General features: G+C 31.3%; 1 non-coding gene across 1 annotated transcript; it reads left to right on the top strand.

Moving 5' to 3' along the window:
- Positions 1-1084: 1084 nt before the first annotated feature.
- Positions 1085-1191, top strand: LOC139903476 (small nucleolar RNA R71). Its single transcript, XR_011778293.1, has one exon. It is a non-coding gene; the product is annotated as a small nucleolar RNA R71 (small nucleolar RNA).
- Positions 1192-5253: the final 4062 nt, after the last annotated feature.

The raw sequence follows: 5253 nt of genomic DNA, 5'->3' as shown, positions 1-5253 counted from the left end.
AGGAAGATTTACATTTATCTGTTTAAACACATCCAAGAATTTGGATTACTCGGCTTCAAGTCTTTCTTTTCTCATTTTACTCGGGTAAGGAAGTGGTGGTTGGTATGGTTTAACATAAGGCTTAGCCTTAACTGTGTTATCTTCATTAACCTTTTCAACTACCAGTTCTGTTTCCTTATCTTGCTCAGGTTGTGGTTCTTGTGGAGTAGGAATAACTTCATCAGAGATTACAGGTATTTCAGATGGTTTAAGTGTAATACTACTTCTTGTGGTAATAGCTTTAGCTGTTTCATTCCGGGGGTTAGCATTTGTATCGCTAGGTAGACTTCCCAGTTTTCTTTCACCTATCAACCTTGCTAGGTTGCTTACTTCTTGTTCCAAATTTTGAATAGAAGCTTGTTGATTTCTAAATGCTTGGGCATTTTGTTCATTGGTTTGTTTCTGAGATGTGAAAAACTGCATTTGAGATTCAACTGGCTTCGACATCATATCTTCTAAATTTGGCTTTTTATCATCGATTTGTGGTGGTTTGTTTTGAAAAATAGGCCTTTGCTGATTGTAAGTATTGTTGGATACTTGCTGATTGCTAGGACCTTGTTGATTGTTGTATGGAATATTTCAGTTATAATTCTGATTTTGATTGTAGATTGGTCTTGGCGGTTGATAATTATTCTGATAATTATTTCCAGGCCTTTGGTTCACGTATGAAACATTCTTTCTTTGTTCCATTGTTTGTTCAATACTGAGACAATCTTTTGTCAAATGTGGTCCTCCACACGGCTCACAACTAATTCGTATTGAGTGGATATCTTTAGTCATCTTTTCCATTCATCTTTCAACAGCATATATCTTTGCGGAAATGGAATCAAAGTCATGGCTAGAATCGGCTCTAGCTGCTTTAGATGATCTAACGATATCTTTTTCTTGGTGCCACTCATGTGAGTGGGAAGCAGTGTTATCAATAATTTTGTAAGCGTCAGTTGAGGTTTTCTTCATAATGGAACCACCAGCTGCTATATCGATATCTTTACTTGTAGTGATGTCACATCCTTGGTAGAATATTTGTACTATTTGATAAGTGTCTAAACCATGTTGTGGACATCCTCTCAATAACTTTCCAAATCTTGTCCATGCTTCATATAGAGTTTCATTTAGCTTTTGTGTGAACGTAACAATTTCTCCTTGAAGTCTTACGGCTTTAGATGCCGGAAAGAATTGTTTAAGAAATTTTTCAACTAAAACATCCCATGTATCAATCGCCCCTTCAGGTAACGATTCTAACCAATCTTTGGCTTCTCTTTTTAAAGTCCAGGGAAATAACATGAGATATATATGTTCATCCTCCACTTCTCTTATTTTGAATAAAGTACAAATCCTATTAAAGGTACGAGATGTTCATTTGGATCTTCCTTCAGCGCACCACTAAATTGGCATTGATTAGTCACCATGTGTAGAATTTGTCCTTTGATTTCATAATCTGGCGCATTAATGTCTGGATGAGTAATTGCGTGACCTTGGCCAGTGCGTTTAGCTCTCATTCGATCTTCCATACTTAAAGGTTCCAGATTCTCCATAATTGAATTTGTTGAATCGGAATCACTAGAGGATTCTGATTTAATGGTTCGTTCCTCAACAATCTCTGTTTGAATGATTGGTGGTTCCGGAGGAAAGTTTAGTGGTTCAGGATCTACGAATCGTTCCTGAATATTCTCCAGATTCTCAATTGTGAGGTCGGGTTCAAAAAATGGATTATCGAAAATTTGAATTGGAGTACTTGGTCGACTAGATGACGATTCTAAAGAAAAATCAACGGTGACAATATTGGCTAGATGTCTTGATCGAGTTACAGGTGGTGAACGTATGAAAGGTGGTGAACGTTTTGCTCGGTGCATTCACTGAATATCCTATTAGTTATAAAATATAAAAATTAAATAAGTTATCAAATTAATAGACTTTTCTGATTTTGCCCACGTTTCGAATAGCCAATAGATGCAGCAGGTAGCCAGGACCCTTTAAATCGGAAGCTCACAACTCGCCACTAACAAATCCAACTATTACTACGAACCAGAAAATTTTGGATGTCTATCAATTTAACCACTTAAAATAATTTTTCGTTTAAATTTAAAGAAATTTTAGAGAAGAAATAGAAAATTCTATATCCTAAAAACTAGAGCGTCGAGAAATAAGAAAGAAAAAGAGTGCGTCGAAAAACGTCAAAAAATAAAAGGTAGAAAAATGATAAAAAGAACGTAGCGCGTTGAAACTTAAAAGTCTAAAAACCAAGAATTAAAAGTTGCGTCTAAAGGTATTTAAGCTTAAAATGAATACTATATCCAAAACGGTAATAACTTAAAAAGTACTAAAATTTAAAAACGGTGTCGCAAAATTCTAAAGCACCTAAATCTTAGTCTAAAGAAAAAGCACTTATGGGATTTTACGGCAAAGCTTAAAAATCTAGAAATAAAAATAACTATGGCAAAAACTATGACTTAAAACTAAATACAAACGAAAAATACAAATATTACGCTAAAACAAATAAAAAGATATAAATATAAAAAAAAACTTAAAGTTGTAAAAAGTACAATTTTTATAAAAATATTATTTTTATATTATTTATTATATAAAAGTATTAATTTTATAATTTATTAAAACTAATTAGTACTAAAAATACAAATTAAAACTAAAAGCTAATTAATTAAAATAACTAAACCCTAATTAACTAAATAATTAATAATAATTATTAAATAATCCTAACCCTAATCTGTCGGCTGAGGTTACCAGGCCTGTCAAATCAAGTCATGTGATCGCATGGCCTTCACGTTATAAATTCATGCGGTCGCATGGAGTAGGGTTTCGGGCCAGGTGTTGGGCTGCTACAGTCCTCGGCCCGATTACTTTAAATATTTTTTTTTTCTATTTTTCTGTTTTTAATATAAATAAATATTTATATAAAATAATAAAATACTTATATTTAAAAATTAAAATAGAAATAAAAATACTTTTTAACTTTATATATTTTAAACAAATTCTTAAAAATAAATATATAGATATTTTTCTTTTTATATTTTTGTATTTTTTAATATTTAAAACGTATATTTTTATACAAAGAACTTAATAATTTTTTTTTATATATATAGCGTTTCGCTTCCGGCGTTTAAGTAGTTCCCTGGCAGCGGCGCCAAAAATACTTGATGTTATGCGAGGTTTATACAAAATAGTTTATATTTTACTAGGAAATACTATTAAATACGATACAATTTTACACAAGTTATTTATTTATTTATAGAGTGGATATACCTAAACCTTGCTACAACATTTATATGCAGTGTACCTAATCGTACAGTAGTGTAGTTTTTAGTAAGTCCGGTTCGTTCACAGGGAACTCGCCAATTTTAACGCTATATTTTTAACAACAATATGTCCGTCTGGTTTTTGTCCATAACAGTCCATCAGTCATAAATATAAAGTGCGAGTGTCCTCGTCAAATTATCCTTATATCCGATGTAGTGACCCGAACTTTTCCATGTTTATATATATTAATTGAGATTGATATTTACATGATTAAATGTTTCCAACATGTTAAGCAATCAAACTTGTTAAGACTTGATTAATTGAAATATGTTTCATATAGACAATTGACCACCCAAGTTGACCGGCGATTCACGAACGTTAAAACTTGTAAAAACGACATGACGATATATATATATATGGATATACATATGGTTAACATGAGATTATGATAAGTAAGTATCTCCATAAGTATATTAACAATGAGTTATATACATATAAACAAGACTACTAACTTAAGGATTTCGAAACGAGACATATATGTAACGATTATCGTTGTAACGACATTTAAATGTATATATATCATATTAAGATATATTAATATATCATAATATCATGATAATATAATAATTTAACATCTCATTAGATATAATAAACAATGGGTTAACAACATTAATTGAGATCGTTAACTTAAAGGTTTCAAAACAACACTTACATGTAACGACTAACGACGACTTAACGACTCAGTTAAAATGTATATACATGTAGTGTATTTAGATGTATTAAAATACTTTTGGAAGACTTCAAGACATATATCAAAACACTCATACTTAACGAAAATGGTTACAGTTACTTTTCCATTCTTTTCTTTCATCAAGAATTCTAGTCGTATTCTTACCCGTATTATACACAGCTTCAAAACGTACTTACTATGAGTATATACCAATAGGAACTAGCATGGGATTCCACTCTTGATTATGTCATGTATGACTAATCAATTTTAACTTCTACCATGAGCTAGTCAACTAACTAGAACTCCTTTTAACCCCACTCACTACTCACCAATTACCACTCATCATTCACTCCATTTCACTTCCAATTCTCTTTCTAATTCTCTCTCAACACACACACACACACACACACACACTATTATGAACGTATTTTTCCAGTAGTTAATCATCATCTTCATCAAAAATCACTTCAAGAATCAAGCTATAATCATCATAGGAAGAACACTTCAAGAACACTTCAAAAATCCCTTCAAGTTTACTAATTTACTTCCAAGCTTTCTAATCCATTCCAAGTAATCATCTAAGATCAAGAAACCTTTGTTATATATAGTAGGTTATCTTTCTTATTCAAGGTAATATTCATATTCAAACTTTGATTCAATTTCTATAACTATAAACTATCTTAATTCGAGTAAAAATCTTACTTGAACTTGTTTTTGTGTCATGATCCTACTTCAAGAACTTTCAAGCCATCCAAGATCCTTTGAAGCTAGATCATTTCTTGTCACTTCCAGTAGGTTTACCTACTAAACTTGAGGTAGTAATGATGTTCATAACATCATTCGATTCATATATATAAAACTATCTTATTCGAAGGTTTAAACTCGTAATCACTAGAACATAGTTTAGTTAATTCTAAACTTGTTCGCAAACAAAAGTTAATCCTTCTAACTTGACTTTTAAAATTAACTACACACATGTTATATATCTATATGATATGCTAACTTAATGATTTAAAACCTGGAAACACAAAAAAACACCGTAAAACCGGATTTACGCCGTCGTAGTAACACCGCGAGCTGTTTTGGGTTAGTTAATTAAAAACTATGATAAACTTTGATTTAAAAGTTGTTATTCTGAGAAAATGATTTTTATTATGAACATGAAACTATATCCAAAAATTATGGTTAAACTCAAAGTGGAAGTATGTTTTCTAAAATGGTCATCTAGACGT

Source organism: Rutidosis leptorrhynchoides, chromosome 3, assembly GCF_046630445.1.
Source record: "Rutidosis leptorrhynchoides isolate AG116_Rl617_1_P2 chromosome 3, CSIRO_AGI_Rlap_v1, whole genome shotgun sequence".
Taxonomy (NCBI): domain Eukaryota; kingdom Viridiplantae; phylum Streptophyta; class Magnoliopsida; order Asterales; family Asteraceae; genus Rutidosis; species Rutidosis leptorrhynchoides.
This window is presented reverse-complemented; position numbering and strand designations above follow the sequence as displayed.